This window comes from Bubalus kerabau, chromosome 4 (assembly GCF_029407905.1).
Source record: "Bubalus kerabau isolate K-KA32 ecotype Philippines breed swamp buffalo chromosome 4, PCC_UOA_SB_1v2, whole genome shotgun sequence".
Classification (NCBI taxonomy): domain Eukaryota; kingdom Metazoa; phylum Chordata; class Mammalia; order Artiodactyla; family Bovidae; genus Bubalus; species Bubalus kerabau.
The window spans coordinates 74,334,537-74,353,567 of NC_073627.1; the positions used below are offsets into that span (position 1 = coordinate 74,334,537).

Consider the following 19,031-nt stretch of genomic DNA (forward strand, 5'->3'; position numbering starts at 1 on the left):
GGGCTGTCTTACAATGAAACCATTTAAATGATTCAGAAAAACCAAGCATGGCTTACTCTGTGGTATCACTGCTTTGAGCACAATTGTTTGAGCACAATTGTTTGGATGAATTCTACTCTTTTCCATTATCTGAACACAACGTGTGACAGCAAATTGCATTTTGTGGTAACAATGCATCTACATTGGCTAGAAGTCTATTTTCAGCTGCCAATAAAGACGCTGGAGAAGCATTCAAACCTGGAGACAAATGAACGCGCGGAAAGACCAAGCACCTGCGGGTGCGTGTGGGGTTTGCCATCCCTGCCTGCGCTGTGGCGTTTAAAGCTGCATCTTCTCCAGAAAGCTAAAGATAAGGGTCCCAAGAGGTGGGGAAGGGTTTCTGCTACATAGTTGTGTGATAACGAAAAGAAGTGCAATTGTACCTGGATTCCAGGAGGAAGACAGGAAATATTTCTCCTCAATAGGTCAGCTCAGCATGGTATCTGGAGATCCACTAAATGGTTTACTGTGACCTGTGGAGAAGATCAGCCCATGGTCCTGCTCAGAGGAAATCCTGGGTCACAGAGCCATATTGAAAGCCCATGATGGGTATATAAGAAGTCATGGCCTACAATTGTTGACATCAGGGTTGGTTTTTTTGTTGTTTATTTTTTTTCAGTTCTTTACGGTGCAGAATATTTTTGCACATGTACTCAATTATTCAACAGCAATTGCAGAGTTTACTATATGAACTAGGCTCAGTAGTAAAGAGGGCTTCCCAGGTGGCTCAGTGGGTAAAGAACCCGGCTGCAGGGCAGGAGACGAAGGCAGATGTGAGTTCGAACCTCGGATCCCCCGGAGGAGGGCATGGCAACCCACTCCAGTATTCTTGCCTGAAGAATCCCATGGACAGAGGAGTCTTGTGAGCTACACCCCATAGGGTTGCAAAGAGTCAGACATGACTGAAGCGACTGAGCATGCACACACACGGTGGTAAAGAACCTGCCTGTGATGCAGGAGACACAGGTTCGGTCCCTGGGTCAGAAAGATCCACTGGAGAAGGAAATGGCAACCCAGCCCAGGATTCTTGCCTGGGAAATCCCATGGACAGAGGAGCCTGGTGGGCTACAGCCCATGAGATCTCGAAAGAGTCAGACACGACTTAGTGACTAAACAACAACAACAAAAAGATGACAAGGCTAGAGCAGTGAACAATACAGCTGCCGAGGCACACGGTAAACAAATAATTTGTCAGAAAAGAGAGTCACAGTGTTGTGAGAATACACGAGGGGTTAGAGGCAGGAGCTAACCCAACCTAGGGAGTGGAGAGGGAGGTGCCACAGACATAAGAGACGTACAGAGTGGAATGAAAGAGGAATGTCTCCCTTTCTCTCTTCTACTCTTTTTAGAAACCATTTCTCAGTTACATACTGTCCACCCAAATGTCTTGAGTGTCAACAGAAGCTATTTTGTCAGAGGAGAATGAAGTGGTCCCATTTTGTTTAAAAATAAATCAACGAGCTGCTGCTGTAGTCCGAACAGTGGGCGGCAAGCACTCATAATCACGTCCATCTCCTGCGCTAGGCAGTGAGTTCCCGGAACACCGGAATGTCCTGCTCATCTCCATATTTACCTATTTAGCTGCTGGTTCAACAAACATTTACTAAATGGCACTGAGGTTATACAGATAAGTTAGAGGTCATGGCCCTTAAAGAAACGCCTACTCCAGGCAGGGAGAAAAGCCATCATTGTGATAGGGTACGTGCAACAGGGAAACAAAGGGGAATGGGCAGTGGAGGGTGAGCTGGCCTAGCCTCAGGGCCTGGGTGTGGGGGTGAGGGAACAGGAGAGAAGACTGGTTCCCACGGTGCCTCCAAAAGAAAAGTGCAAGTAATTTTTTTTCTGTAGGAAAAGATGAAAGTACACATATGGCCCCTACCTACTCACAGGAATACGGTACAGGTGGAGAGCACATTCTCCCAGCATGCCCATGAGGACACTAAAAGGTCCTCCTCTCCTTGTTCGGCAGAGAAGGTATTAGGAGAGGCAAGCACTGACTTGCCCCTGGTCCCCCAGCAGATGTAAGGGTCTCTCAGAACACAAACACCTTCCATCTGCCAACCTCGAATCCAACAGCCCCTTTGGTATTCCTCTACTGCTTTTCAGAAAGGACCTACATCCCAGGGGCTAGGAGCTCATATCTGAAAGGCAGAATATGAGGGCCCATGAAGAATCCCCAGGGATGAAATGATCAGCTGCAGTCCTGTGCTGTGGAACCTGAATCATACACTTATATACTATGGTCAATGGGATGGTGCTAATTACTCCCATAATCACAAGACAGGCACAACAAAACCCTTGATATCCCCACATGGCCCCATTCAGTCTCCAAATCAACTGCTTCCATCTCCGAGCTGCTGTCTTCCGCCACTGCAGCCTCTCCTCCCACTGGATATCCACAATAAGAACCCAAACAAACTTCTCTTTGCGCTGTTCCTATGAACGGCAGCAAGAGCGCCCACGCTATTTGGGACATAATTACGTGATTGAGCACTGCGTCCTCTCCAGGAATTCTCCAGTGCCATAATCACTGCAACAGGAGGGGGACAGATAAACAATGTGTAATCAATGCTGTTGTCAAGGTTTTAAACTTGAGTCCAGGACAATGTTGGTCCCCAGTAAGAGGGACGAGGCTTACTTCTTATACCAGCTATGTTCATATCAAGATATACAACTATGATCAAGGACATAATCAAGAATATAACAAAACACTGATTGCCCTCAATGACCTTATTATTCTTTCGTCAAATGTATTATGAAAGCTAGGCAATGTGTTTTAGTGCAGTGTTTTTCGAATGATGTACGTATTTAATGTATGGCTAACCTTTGCATTGAAACATGATGGCATTGGTAGAAAATTCTTATATAGATAATGAGACCACATGCCTTTTATTATATTGCACACTTGTCAAGACTGTGGGGTTCTTGCAACATAAACAAAAATTCATTCAAAAGGGACCACAGACCTAAATGTACATGTCAAAGTATACAACTTCTAGAATAAAAATAGGGGAAAATCTTTGTGAATGTGGATTAGGCAAAGACGTCTTAGATACAGTGTCATATCTAAGAGGAAAATCCATCAAATAATAAATTGATACACCGGCCCCTCATCAAAATTTAAAACTTCTAATCTTTGAAAGATACTGTTAAAAGAATGCAAAGAAAAGCCACTGACTCAGAGAAAAATATCTGTAAATCATATATCTGATAAAGTACTGGTAATCATAATATACAAAGAACTCTCAAAACTCTAAAATTAGAAAATAATCCAATAAAAATATATGAAAGATATGAACAGACAATTTTATGAAAGACGTACAGATTGCAAGTAAGCATCTTAAAAAATACTCAATACCATTTAGTCTTTAGAGAAATGCATGTGAAAAGCACAAAGCTGTATTGCTGCACACCTATTAGAATGACTCAAGTTGAAAAGACTGACCACACCAAGTGTTGGTGAAAATGTAGAGGAGCTGGAACTCTCACACACAACCAGAAGGAATGTAAAATGGTACAACCATTTAGGAAAACATCCTGGCAATGTCTTAAGAAGTTAAATAAACCTACCCTGCCCCATGGACAGAGGAACCTGGTGGGTTACAGTCCATGGGGTCTCAAAGAGTCGGACATAACTGAGTGACTGCACACACATGCACACACACCCCTTGTGACTGAGTCACTCCATTTCTAGGTATTTATCCAAAAGAAATAAAGGGATATGTCCACACAAAGACCTGGAATGAATGTTCATGGCAGTGTTATCTGTAATAGCCTAACTGAAACAAATATTAACCAACAGGTGAACTCATGGTATATCTACACAATGGAATACTATTCAGCAATACAAAGGAACAAACTATTGAGAAAAAAAAAATCAATGAATCTCAGAACAGTTATGTTGAATGAAGGAAGCCAGACGTATGATAATCATATGCATATGATTCCATATAGAATTTTACAAAATGCAAATTTATCTAGAAATCTGAGAAGGCAGATCAGAGATTGCCTGGGCATGGGGAGTTGGGGTCCTGGTGGTTGGGTGGCAGGGGCAAGGGGGCACAAAGAAGGCAGGAAAGGAGAATTACAAAGGTGCATGGGGAAACTTTGAGCATGATGGATATGTTCAATGTGGTGATGGTTTTACAGGGTCTACAAATGGTAAAACTTACCAAACTGTATACTTTAAATATGTGTATTTTACTATACATCAATTATATAAAAACAAAAGACTCTGGTCCTGACCAAGTCAGTGTCGTACACTGTACAATGTCAATGTTAATGACAGTGGCCTTCTTGAGTTTTCACTTCCCACTGTGTGAAAAGAGATGATTCCACAAGCCCTTCCTGTTCTGTCAGCTTGGTTGCACCAGGGGTCACTCATTCCAGCAGTCATAAGTTTGTGATGATCTCAGGCCCTTCCAATCAGCCTAAAGACCTGGAAGACAGGGAAGGCCCCAAGCTGACAGACACTCAGAAGGCCCCAGTGATATCCCTGTCCGAATCACCATCCAGTGTACCCCAGAGCCAGGAATCAACCTTGACTCTGTGCGGCTGCCCCAGACCAGCCTGTGCCCTTTGCCTCCTTCTTCTCTCTGCACCAGCTGGCGTTCAGTCAAGCTCTCCTCCACCAGCCACTTGGCACCTGAGCAGCGGGTCTGATTCTGGACTATGGGTTGGCCTCTCAGACAGGCAGGACTTCATTGGGTAAACACCAGCAGGACATTCAGACTTTCCATCCAAACAGCCACAGGTGAGACGTAAGCACTAGAGCTCCATGCTCTAGGTTTCCTGAATCAAAAGCAAAACCCTCAGTCTGCCATGACCTGATCCCAGCAGCCACCCCCGACTCACTCAATCCCCCCTCATGCCAGCATCAGTGGCAGCATACTGTCAGAGCTGGGTTTAAAGATTCCTCTTCCTCTGAGGACTGGCCTGACCCCCATTTCCCCATTTGGCTCTTACTTCAGTCTCTTCAACACATCAGCCCATCTCCCTATTTAACTGAGTTCCCAGGACCCTCTCCTTTGGCCTCTCACGTTATTCCCACTTTATTTACTTGGGCTGGATATCAGAGACGGTACCCCTGGCCCATCCATCAAGGCTTCCCTGTATGTGTACCTTCATGAAAACAAAAACTAATCTCTCCTGCCTCCCACTGTATCTGACACAAGAACTTTCACAGAGTAGGTGATGAACATCTAAATGCCTTCAATGGAGACCAGAGGAACCAGAGATCAAATTGCCAACACCTGCTGGATCATCGGAAAAGCAAGAGAGTTCCAGAAAAACATCTTTTTTTTTTTTGCTTTATTGACTATGCCAAAGCCTTTGACTGTGTGGATCACAATAAACTGTGGAAAATTCTGAAAGAGATGGGAATACCAGAACACCTGACCTGCCTCTTGAGAAACCTGTATGCAGGTCAGGAAGCAACAGTTAGAACTGGACATGGAACAACAGACTGGTTCCAAATAGGAAAAGCAGTACGTCAAGGCTGTATATTGTCACCCTGCTTATTTAACTTCTATGCAGAGTACATCATGAGAAACGCTGGGCTGGAAGAAGCACAAGCTGGAATCAAGATTGCTGGAAGAAATATCAATAACCTCAGGTATGCAGATGACACCACCCTTATGGCAGAAAGTGAAGAAGGACTAAAGAGCTTCTTGATGAAAGTGGAAAAGGAGAGTGAAAAAGTTGGCTTAAAGCTCAACATTCAGAAAACCAAGATCATGGCATCTGGTCTCATCACTTCATAACAAATAGATGGGGAAACAGTGGAAACAGTGGCTGACTTTAATTTTGGGGGCTCCAAAATCACTGCAGATGGTGATTGCAGCCATGAAATTAAAAGATGTTTGCTCCTTGGAAGGAAAGCTATAACCAACCTAGACAGCATATTAAAAAGAAGAGATGTTACTTTGTCAACAAAGGTTTGATTAGTCAAGGCTATGGTTTTTGCAGTAGTCATGTATGGATGTGAGAGTTGGACTGTGAAGAAAGCTAAGCGCTGAAGAATTGATGCTTTTGAAGTGTGGTGTTGGAGAAGACTCTTGAGAGTCCCTTGGACTGCAAGGAGATCCAACCAGTCCATCCTAAAGGAGATCAGTCCTGGGTGTCCATTGGAAGGACTGATGTTGAAGCTGAAACTCCAATACTTTGGCCACCTGATGGGAAGAGCTGACTCATTTGAAAAGACCCTGATGCTGGGAGGGATTGGGGGCAGGAGGAAAGGGGGACAACAGAGGATGAGATGGTTGGATGGCATCACCGACTCGATGGACATGGGTTTGGTGGACTCCGGGAGTTGGTGATGGAAAGGGAGGCCTGGCGTTCTGTGGTTCGTGGGGTCACAACGAGTCGGACACGACTGAGCGACTGAACTAAACGGAGACCCCAACATGAATGTGTACACTGACTAAGTGTATATAACAAGGCTGAGTATGTAGCAGCTTAGAAACATGCCATTTCATTCATTTTTATCATCAAATGGAAAGTTATCTGCAGCATCAGAGCTGACCGTGGCGACTGTGACATCCTATTAAAGTGACTTAAGAGGAGTCACATAGAACTATTTTTGTTTTAATTTAATATTGTTTGGTTTTCAAAGGCTTCATCTTTTCTATATCTTATACTGTATTTTGAAAACTGAACCACATTCTATCATTCTTTTCAAGAAACTAATTTTTCAGTTTGTGCTTAGAGTGAAAATTCAATATTAAGAAAGTTTATTTCAAATATACTGTGCGTATATATCAAATACCCAAATATTATTTCCCCTTCCAGTGCTCTGAACATCATATGATCACAACATTCGGAAGTGACATAATAAGCCCAGGTCTTGTAAAGATAAATGAAAGACAGTCAGTCCTCTTACAAAGAACACTTTTTAAACACACATGCCGATGATGGGTTTTCCTTTATTCTTACTGAATTTCGCTTTTCTCCCCACCAGTGCACAGGGCTATTCACTTCCCTTTTAGACCACGAGCACCCGAGTTCTACCTCTGCCCAGGTATGGTGTCACTGGGTCAACCAGCTGCATCCTTGGATTTCCCAACAGGCACTGCGGTTCCTGGGTATCCAATTTATGTGATGCATTGTCCATCTGTTGCCCTAACTCCAGGCTACATGACCAGCCCACCTGTGCCCGTCCACATTAGGAGCTGCCTCACTTATGAACCCGTGCTGCTAGTGCTGTGAGGTGTTCTCCCTCTCCCCCATCCCCTCCTCCCCACTCTGCTCCCCTCCCCTAAGGAGCTAAGGAAATGTTGCCAGTTCTCTATTCCATGGATCTTGGGCTAAATGCAACTTACTTCACTTTCATCACTAACTGGAATTCTGTGCCCTGTACACCTGGCCCGGGCACGGAGGCACTAAGTAGCTTTTGCTCGTTGGTCACATGCGATTCTTCACTTACAAGTAGAGCTTTTATTCTGCTGCAACTGGTCCAAATTACCGAGTGTGCCCCATTCACCAATGACTCACCTACACACAGCCGCTGACTGCTCCCATTTCTTTGCCATTTATTCTGGTAGATCCTATGGTGTCCACTTTGTCTCAGCAGTGTTTGTGTCCAATCCATATATGTAAACAAGCCGAAGTAACGAGGTTGTCTTTTTCTTTACTTGAACCTCCAAATCTTACAGAATCTCAGGGAAACAGGTCTAGCCCCACCCCTGCCACTGCCTTCTGAAGCTTCTGTGTGGAGGTTATCTGAGTATAACAAAGCAGAACCATGAGCAACAGAGCCACCCATCCATGCACGAGGTAAGGGTGAGGCAGGCAGAGCCTGAAGTACCAATGTCAGGAACACCAGAAAGCAGAGCAAAGCTATAAACCCAAAGAGAAAAACCCAGGAGAGCAGCAGCCGCAATTTGCAAAGTCAGAGAATGGAAGATAAGAAATACTCTGTGTTACACTACAATGGTGGATACAAGTGTACCTCTGTCCAAACTCACAGCATGGACCACACCAAGAGTAAGCCCTAATGTAAACTGGGGACTCTGGGTAACAGGGACGTGTCACTGTAGGGTCCTCAACTGTGACAAACATACCACATGGAGGGGGGTGGGAACAAGGGGAAGCCATGGGGTGGGAGCAGAGTGTATACGGGTACCTTCCTCTTAATTTTGCTGTGAACCTAAAAGTTCTCTAAAAAATAAAGTTTATTAATTAAAAACTGTTAGAGCCAAAAGAGCCAAAAACAGATAGCTTTTCCCCATGCCGACCTCACCTGCAAGTAAGTGGCTTAGCCAGTTTATAACCTGATTCTCCAAGGTGGACAGATGGTTTTTCCTGGAGCAGTTTCAAGTCACCAGACACAAACCAACAAACCTTAAACAAGGGGACAGATTTTTCTTTTTCTTGTGCACAAAGATACACAAGTTCAGGCGCCTATGACTTTTTGTCAACCTCCGCTTCAGCAGCCAGGCAGGTGTGCAGACAGCCGACTGGGTACAACAGCAGCCGACAGTTTCTTACCTCCAAGAAGGAGAAGGGGAGGGAAGGCTTTAAAATCAATATGCTCGGGGCGCCAGAGCTGAAACTGCAAATGGAACAAATGACTAGAAGAAACTGGAGGCTCTGGGCTTCTGCCTCAAGACTCGGAACTCACACAACAATGTCTACTCTTAAGGCTCCTGGGGACATCTCAGCACCTAAGTACATTTCTGAGAAGGCAGAGAATAACAGGCCCCATTCGAAGGTGTTCCAGCACTTTATCTCTGGATGGTCTCCCTGACAATCCCAGGAATTGTGTAACTTCTAGTGTGTAGCCTTAAAGCAGGCATGAGTGTATAATGTGGTCAGAAAGGGGAGCTCCCTCTCATGTGTGATGTGGTCAAGAGGTCTTCTTCCCTAGTGCATAAAGTATCAGGAGGTCTTCTCCTCTAGTGTATAATGTGGCTGGGAGGTCTTCGCCTTTTCAGTGTATGTTTCAGCCCAGAGTGAAGCTGTCCCTGTTCCTCAACTTCTTTCCAACTTGGCCCCAAGGAAGCATCTTCTTGACTTAAAGAACAAGGACAGTGTTGAGGAAGTATGTGTCCTCAGTCGCTCAGTCGTGTCCAACTCTCTGTAGCCCCAAGGACTATAGCCTGCCAGGCTCCTCTGTCCATGGGATTTCCATGCATACTGGAGTGGGTTGTCATTTCCTTCTCCAGGGAATCTTCCTGACCCAGGGACTGAACTCACATCTCCTGCATTGGCAGACAGGTTCTTTATACCACTGAGTCACCTGGGAAACCCTTGTGTAGAGGGAGCCCACCCCTCCCCCACTAATCAGAGTATTTATCTTGGACATCATGTTTTAATAATAGATCTCTATGCAAAATCTTCAACAGAAGAAAATATCTGAATGCTTATCAAAAGCTCTACCAATCACTTAAACAGATGACCTGTAAGATATGCTCAATGAAAAGAAAAAGAAATCCATGTTTCTATAGGTCACCTAAATAGTTTCAGACTATCAGAAATTTTTAAATAAACCATTTGCTAAACTCTAGTTTATTCCTACTAGAACTTCCTCACTTAATATATTCTGAAGTATCCTAAAATGCTCAAGAAAGGTGTGTGAAAATGCATTTATTGGAAATGGATAAAGAAAAAGCTTAGAAGGAGATGGTCTGAAAAACAAACTCTGTTTTCTTCAAAGGAAATGCCATCAGAAGAGATGGCGGGACCTCTATCTAGTGGGTGATTCTATGAGTAACTTTCTGCTCCAGAGGGCTTTGCGCATTTACAGGCAGGAGCGACAATGCTACCCTATTCACAGACCTGTAACAAAGCTCAGTCACTGGAAATGCTTCACAGATTGTATAAACCAGGAATAATATAAGCTACTATTATAATAATATTTTGGCCACCTGATGCAAAGAGCCGACTCATTGGAAAAGACCCTGATGCTGGGAAAGATTGAAGGCAGGAGGAGAAGGGGACGACAGAGGATGAGATGGTTGGATGGCATCACTGACTCAATGGACATGAGTTTGAGCAAGCTCCGGGAGATGGTGAAGGACAGGGAAGCCTGGCGTGCTGCAGTCCATGGGGTCGCAAAGAGTCGGACGCAACGGAGCGACTGAACAACAACAATTATGATAATATCTGTTGAGAATTTTATGTTATAAACTGTCCTAAACCTAAGATGGGCACCATATACGTTACTAGTTCTTGTGGCTTTTTTTAGGACTATTGTAACATTAATAGTACTGGAGTAAAAAAAGGCATCCTATCATTAACTAGAGGGGAGAAAGAGAAAAACAAGGGAGGGAAGGAGAAGTAGGGAGAGAATACGATGAGAAGAAGAGGAATGAGACGCTACAGATAAGAGGGTCCGACCCTGCTGCGGGTGAGCATTCTCCCCAGAAAGCCTTTGCCGCAGAGCCAGGGGGCTGGCTCCCATGTGCAGACTGAAGAGCCTGAGGTCAGCTCTGCCTCTGCACCCCCAGAGGACCCTGCAGTTCCATGCATCAGAGAGCAGGGGTTATTAAGCAGGGCCTGGCCCACGGCTGAGGGGACTCAGTGACCTGTGACTGACTCTCATGCTGATGAGGCCCCAGCAAGTTCGAGGCTGGCCTGGTACAGAGCAGTGGCCTCTCCTGAAGCTGCCCTGTTTCTACCGGGCGAGTCGCTTGCACAGTGGGCACCCATGTTTTCATGAGAGTCCCTTGCAGTTTTACCTTGGCAGATGGGGCAACAACTGACCCAGATATTTATTTCTGATGTCACTTAGACGAAAAAAAAAAAAAAAAAAAAAAAACAACGAAAGAAAGAAACCTCATTCTCAAGTTTTAAAAATTGTTAGTCATTATGAAGTAATTAAGACCCAAAGTATTACATAAAACTCCTCGAGCAGCTCAACCCCCCTCGAAGGTTTTTTTCCTCATATTACATTACGACTCTATTAGATGTGATTTGAAAATAACGATGTGGGCATATTCATCAATTGCTTTTGCAATTATGTTTTAAGAACTGCTTGCTATAGCAAATTCCTCTTCATCTCCCTCCTAAATCTCTGAGAATATAATCCCAAAATAATGAAAGAACAACCTATTTCTAGTGCTGGATGAGTATAATGTTTTTACTATTGTTCCTTTTCATTTATCCTCCATTTAAATGGCCTATTCAAATTTTACATCAGATATGCCGAAATACTGACACACGTAACTACTTGGAGTCTGTCGGTCTATTGACCTTTGACCACCACACCTGTTCCCAACCGTGAATTAAGCTGCTCAAGGAGAGAGGTGATGGAAAAGTCAAACAAGCTAGAGAAAATGAAAACATCAAGGACAGAAGAAGAATATACTGAACATACAATATCTTCAGAGACTCTATAAAGCATCAAAATTCATTCATCAACTCTCCTCGTAAATGGCAAACAACAGAAAATAATACAGAGGCGTCCTCGGCCACTAAACACGGCAAGGAGGGAAGGTCATGAACCTGAGCAGCTGAGGTCTTGTGTAGCCTCCTGTCTTGGTGCTTGCCAGCTGTCAGCTCTTTGAAGCTATAGAAATATCTTCCTCCTCCTCTGTGATGCCTAACGCTGGATTGAATTATTGTAGCAAACTCGAAATATCTCTAGCAAAGGGTGCTCAAGTCTACTTTGTTCCAACCCCGGGAACTCTGGACAGCCTGTTAGCATGGTGGCTCCAACGGCTGTGTGAGTGCGAGAGACCACGTGACTTTGTCAAGCCTCTGCCCAGGTACAGGCGCTCTGGTTCTGGAAGCCAGGGGTGAAGAGCATACTGTGAGGACCAAAAGCTCCTCTGAGTTCAGTAAGAGTGCACAAATGTGTCATTCATCTTCACAACGTCATCTCTCTTACAGACTGAAGATCAGGAGTAGACGTGAGAGAGAGAGGGTTCGTCGGGTCTTTGGGACCAGCTTGGTGGACAGAATCAATTTGCAGACTGCTCCCAACTCCACAGGCCCTGCAGGTCCACAGTCCAGACTGGAAACCAGACCTAGAGAAGCTCTGAAAGAGGGCGAGGCAGTAACACCCACTGGTCGGATGATTTCCTTTTTTGTTCCGAGGCTGAGGGAAATGAGAGATGCCAGCACACAGGTTAACAGGAGAGGCTCCAGTGGGCTTTGCTGTCACACCCTCAGCTCTGCTCCTGGCTGCTCCCGGACTCAGCCCTGAGAGCATCCAGCTCTCAGAACATACAAACTGGTAAAAAAATCCCAGCGCTAGATTTTTTTTAAAAACAAAATCTAGCTTCACTGAAATGATAACCAGGACTTAGTTGACAAAAAATAATGATCTCTCGAAATCTTAACATTTTCAAACTCAACAGCCACATCCATTCTGAAATCTTGATTCCCAACCTCACTTAAAAGGGCATGATGAGTGGACAGGGTGTATTTGGTCCTTGGGGTTTTAACTAGGAATCACAGGACCCCAACCTCAGGGTTTGCTTTCTGCCTGGTGGTTTGAGAGAGGTAAGCATTTTCATCCTGCCTACTACAAGTTCAAGGTTAATATTACATCTAATATAAAAGGAGCAGAAAGTGATCAAATTGCTTATAGCAAGAACTTGAAGAGCAGAATTCTTGCATTTTCAGGGATATGTCAATAACTTAGTAATTTACCTTGACTGACACTGAAAAGAGTACAATAAGACTTAACTATGCACTAAAGAGAGCTTTAATGTAGTCTGCAAGGAATTAAGAAAGAGTTTTATGTTGCTTGGTAAAATCTGCTAATAACAGAACTCATTACTACTTTGGAAAAGAATGGGGTCATTAATCTCACGCAAGATACACAGACATGTACATCCACCCAAACACTTCAGAAATTAAGTCGAACTAAAAAAGTATATTGAGTTTCTTCTATTAGTGGGAAAATTACTCAGTGCTTTGTTAGAGCTCTTAAGCATGGAGGAAACTAGGATTTGCATGTGGAGAGGGGGTTGGATATGACCTCTTGAGAACACAGAAGAGGAAAAGAAGACATCGGCTTTTGTTTGCTGTGTCATGCGCACATCCCGAGTGCTGAGCCCATGACCCTGCCAAGCGACGCTTCCTGACCCATTGCTTTCATCTTTTATATGCCCAAGAGCTGGAGTCACAGAAAGCATACGTCCTGGATTTGCTACTCCCAATATGACATGATTTGATTTTCAAATAAGAACCTCACCATAACTCTATGGGCTTCATAGATCAGCAACACCCCCCATTTTATAAGAAAGGCAACTCTTTGAGGATAAAGAGTAATATGGCCTCGGCATGAACATCGCAGTGGGAGGTGACAGGACCCTTCCAATCTCTGCTCCTCCCAAGCCCCGGCACCTGGCTCAAGACTTCTACCAAATGCACCGCGTGAAAATCCACCAGAGTCTTCTGATGATAAAGAAAAATGTCTGGGCCTCTGAGTTTCCGTGGTGACTGTGTAGATCTCCCTTACGAGAGAAAGTTGTACAGCCCCTTTCATGCTTCTGGGTTTGGTGCCACTTGGCTGTGCAGATTTCTAAAAGCTTTTGAATAGACTAATGAACATGGAATTGTTCTGAACATCTGTAAGCAAAATACGAAAAGATATTACCCAGTGAATGAACATCCTGGGTTTTCTTGCCAGAAATGGGGTTATTTGTGTATTAGGCTAATGCACTGAAATTAACCCAGAATGCTTATCCATGGCAGAATGTCTTTTCATATTTTCATCTGTGTCGTCGTGATTATAAAATGTAAGAATAATTCTCTATCAGGGTATTCAAGACACTGAATGGCTCAATTACTTCTAAAATCAACGTAGGAAAGCAACAGCATGCCAGTTAATCAGTTGGTTTGCATAACAAGTGTGCGATGTGTGTGAGTATGCATGTGTGTATTTGTGTATGTGTGTGTGTGTCTACAACCAGGGTCAGCACAACTCTTTAAATGTGAAAGATCAAGCTTTCATCTGACTACAGAGAAAGAATTCTGGCAGACAGGTACTAGCATTTTTCAACTCTATTTCACATACAATGATACAGAGTACCTAATACAATGTCTTGCATATATGGTACATTCCCAATCAATGGTGAATTTAATTCATACAAGAAAGCCTACATGAAATTGAGGCTCCTCCTGGCTGTGCCCTCCCAGGCTTTTACAGGTTCTCCAGTGCCAGGCATATAGTCAGCTGTTAAGGAACACCATGTGAATGAATGAATCCTTGGAAATCATTTTAGGAACAGAAGGATGGCCACTAACACTTTTCAGGACATGTCTTAGAGACAGATCAGACAAATAAGCAGCAGTAGCCTAACAGTGGCTGTGAGCAATGCTACCCTGCATCCAAGCTGAGACCGGGTTCTTGGTGCAGAAGCTGGTGGTGGCCAGCTCTCAGAGGACTCAGAATTCAGGCTTAAAATACCCGGCAAGGACTTCCTTGGTGGTCCAATGGCTAAGACTCTGCACTTCCAATTCTGGGGAGCAGGGTTCGATCCCCAGTCAGGGAACTAAACTCCCACATGCCACAACTAAAGATCCTGAGGGCACAACTAAGACCTGGTGCAGCCCAATAAAGACAAATAAAACAAATAAATACAGATTAAAAAAAACCACCTGGCAGATGCAAGTCTCTCATTCTCTGAGCTCTAGTGCTAACTGATGAATCTGAGAAAGGGAAGTTTAAGTGCCTATTACAGGAGGGTGGTCACTCTTAAATCAGGTTTAAATGAAATGATGGACACGTGTGAGGGACAGGGCATCTGTAAGGAAATGCAAAGACCACAGCCTTTGGAAAATCATGGCGACCAGGCTCCCGACTCTCAGCTTCGAAGGCCAAATTCCATTTCTACACTGAATTTAACAAGGTTAATCCAATATGGAGAGAATGACCTGTGTAGACTAAACTCACAACAGACTGACACATACATCTCAGGAAAGCATCTTACTGAATTGGAAATGAGCGTTAGAACTATCTGGCTGGCCTTGTCTCCTTGCTCTTTCTTCCTGTAAATAACCTCCCTAGGAGGACAAAAGATGAGAAGTTTCTATAGGGTGATGATCAGATCAAGTGGAGTTAGTGATAGAACTTAAAAGTGTCATGGCCTCAGGCTCTGGGAGCCTGACCAGCAGCCAAATCTTATGGAGCAACCTATGTGGGGTGGGAGGCAGCAGGACCTCCCCTTTCCCAGGCCAGCCATCAGACTACTCGGAGGTCCTGAAGACCCAGAAGCCGAGCTCTCTTCTAAGAGACTGCCTATCTCAGCTCTGATGCGTTACAGGTTTATTTTACACTTCATTCCTAAAAGGCAACTTTGCAAATGCCCAAGGAACTGTTTTCCCCAAGTGTTTTCTACGTGTGTCAGATGCACACACATCACCCAACATGTAACAGACCCGCTGGGGAGTCATTAATGAATGGCCCCATGGGGGCCACCTCCTCTCCTGGCTCTTACTAGAAATCACAGTTCTTTTCCACATGCGTAGGCACAACTCCAGTTCACGTTTCTGAATTGCTGGCCCATCAACTGCCACACAGAAATCCACCAGTCAGACATTAATATACAGCCTGTCTGGGTACATACTTGCTTTCACACTCACATGCATACCCACTAGCAAGCGGGCATGACCAACTTCATAAAGTAGTTCTGGTTCCATGGTTTGTGATCACTGATCTGTTCATCAAGACAATACTCGTGGAAGTTCGGACACAAGCTCTGACTGCTGGAAGCACCTCCAAGGTGATCGTTCATGGCAGAAGGGAATAAGAGCTAATTTCATGGGTTTCGAGAACCCCTTCCTGAGTGCGAGCCCTGTAATTCTGGAACCTGCCCCAGGAAATCGAATGGCACCTCAGACTCAGGTGTCCTGCTCTGTGAGGGAAGGAGGTTGGCACACAATCCAGGTCCTTAGGCTTTTTTTCTGGAAGGAAAGAAGAAAGAGAGGGAGGAAGGAAGGAAGGAACACCTTTAAAAAGACTGCTGGTTGTGACCAATGTCTTACAAGCCTAACTGCAAACACAAGAGTAAGCAATTTGAAATAAATGCAAATACCAGAGCGCAGACTAGCATTTCTCTCACATGAAACCTCAGCAATGATTATACATCTTATCAGACCCTGGGGTTTTCTCTCCTGCAAGGCAGACCCACCCAGGGCTGACTTGTTCAACAAGGCTTTGAGCACCCCAGGCCCCAGTGGGGAGGCCCAACCAGTACAGCCTGTTCTCTGTTTCCCCCATCCCTCTCCTTGGTCAAAAACCTTTAATTAGCTGGTTACCATAATTATGCTAGCTGGGGACCTTGCTTGTTCTCCTTCCCTGCTATTCCCACAGATCCGAAGGCTCCATCACTTCTGGGCCAGACAGGCCTTTCCATCACAGCCTCTCTAGGCCTTTTTGTTTTTCTCTTTCATGATCAGAACAACAACAACAACAACACAAAGCCTGGGGAAAGAAATCATCTCTCCTTCTGTGTCTGGAAAAAACCCTATAACTATCTTTGCCCAATTGGGAACAAGTTTCCATGACAACCATGCTTCCGGATGCCACCACTAACTTAGCAGGTAGTGTTCACATCAAATAGAGAGTTCTTTACCAACCTCTGTGATTTCTGTATTTCACCATTGCTACAGGCCTCTAACGTGCCAGATGTCGGCATGAACTATATCTTAAAAGGGATTTTTTTCCTTTTTCCTTGCAAACATCACCAAGACCCAGAAGACTGCTTGCTATTTTCCTTACAGTAATCGTGAAAAAGCATACCAAAAGGTTCAAAAGTATACATGAAAGAAAACGTGGGGAGGAGAGAAGCATGAATAGGTGGATGGGAAATGGCTGGGCCATGACAGCTGGGTGACTTACACCATGGTCAATGGCATAAGTTCTGAGCTGAGAGCTAAAGGTTGGGAGTTATGACCCTGGCTAAGTCACTTATTTTCTCTGAGCCTCAACACTCCCTTTGTGAAAAACAGAAACTGAGACCCTTCATGGGGCTGTTTGAAAGACTGGGTGGAAAAAAAAGCAAAGATGAACAAACTGCTTGTACACTGTTTGGCCAGCGGCTCAAGGGTAAAGAACCTGCCTGCCATGCAGGAGACTCAGGAGATATGGGTTCAATCCTGGGTCGGGAAGACCCCTGGAGGAGGAAATGGCAGCCCACTCCAGTATTCTTGCCTGGGAAATCCCATGGACAGAGGAGCCTGGAGGGCTACAGTCCATGGGGTCACAAGGAGTTGGACATGACTGAGCACGAGCTACTTGATGGTGTCTGGCACACAGTAGGAACTCAACAAAGGGCAATTATCATGTTGTTCTTCTTATGGTGAAGAACTTAATTGGAGAGAGTCTGAGCAAACAGCAACCACAATATTCTAACTGATGATTAACATTTTGCTGGTGGAGAGTAACAATATAAGCAGTAGATATCTGGATGTTATCTTAGCAACCTTTTCTCTTAAGCTATTAAGTTGTGTCTGCAATTATAGGAAGGAATATATTCATTTCCATTCTTAAGACTTAAGAGGATACACCTGGGCAATCTCCAGGGTTCATCTGAATCTCTCTATTTATAGTTCTGCATAAGCTGTTTCATTTTGAAACAGAAGCAAAGGAAAAAAAAAGATTAACCGTTAACAAATTTGTCTGATATACTATATTCTCAACATCAAGCAGAATATTTCACTTCTCCAGAAGGAAGAAAAATAAGAATAGGAATATTTTTATGATAATTTCATAGTTGCACAGTTCAAATCTCACATCAAAACCAGAATTCATATTGTAGCAAACACATCAACACGCTCATTACTGAACAAATTCCTACACTCCAGTTCCTCCCTGCCTCATCCTCAGTGCCCTTAAAGAGCTGAGAGGGCCCTCCACAGATAACACCAATGTGAACCTTTATTTTTAAACAATAAAACTATTTACATATTTTTAAAAATCCTACTTCTGTCAATGGGATGGACTATATGCTAGATAAACTCTATTAAGAACTGTTTAAGGTAGTAAATAAAATATTCTTTTAAAAAATGTGTTTTACAGTATAGATGTGCCTCAAAAAATTAAAAACAGAACTATTATATGATTCAATGACCTCTCTTCTGGGTATACCTACAAAGATAGAGAAATCCATGTCCTAAAGAGACATCTGGGTTCCCATGCTCACTGCAGCATTATTTGAAATGGACAAGGTATGGAAACAATCTTAAGTATTTGTCAGTGAAGGGAAAAAGAAGACGTGCCACATACACAATAGAACACAATTCAGCCTAAAAATGAAGGAAATCCTGCCATGTGCAATAACATGGATGAACCTGCAGGACATTATGCTAAGCACAATAAGCTAGACACAGAAAAAAATAACTGTACGATTTCACTCAGAAGTGGAATCTAAAAAAAACTGAACTCACAGAAGCAGAATAGAACGGTGGTTACCAGGGAAATGGGGAGATGTTGGTCAAAGCGTACAAACTTTCCTTCATGTAAAACGAATCGGTTCTAGAGATACAGTGTACAGTGTGGTGACTGGACTTAATACAGTGTTATATACTTGGAATCGTCTAAGAGAATAGCTCAAAGGTGCTTTCATCACACATTAAAAAAGTTTGTGAGGAGATGGGTATGTTAATTAGCTTGATTATTAGAATAACTTCACTACGTATACCAAAGTATCACGTTTTACATCTTAAATATATACTATTTTTATTTTAAAAATGAAAAATAAAGTTTTAAAATAGAAAAATAATACGTTTTAAATGCTCCTGGAGCTGGCAGAAAGATACAAAATCTTCAAAGGCCAGAAACAATAAAACAAAACAAATTCCAGAAAGACAATTTGGTAATTGAGATAGAGTATGTCATGGAAGCATCTGCCTATCCAGGTCAGCAAATATTTTTCTGTAAAGGTCCAGATCATAAACATTTTAGGTTTCAGAGGCCATACAGTCTCAGAGGCATCCACTCAACTCTGAGACTGCGGCATGAAAACATTCACAGATAACATAAACAAAGAGCAAACGACCGTGTTTCAGAAAGATTTTACTTATATAAACAGACAGCA

At 43.6% G+C, this 19,031-nt stretch overlaps 1 protein-coding gene across 3 annotated transcripts in view; it reads right to left on the reverse strand.

Moving 5' to 3' along the window:
* The window catches only part of MSRA (methionine sulfoxide reductase A), a 379,756-nt gene that overhangs the window by 172,873 nt on the left and 187,852 nt on the right, over nucleotides 1–19,031 (reverse strand). The gene's annotated exons all lie outside the window — the stretch shown is intronic.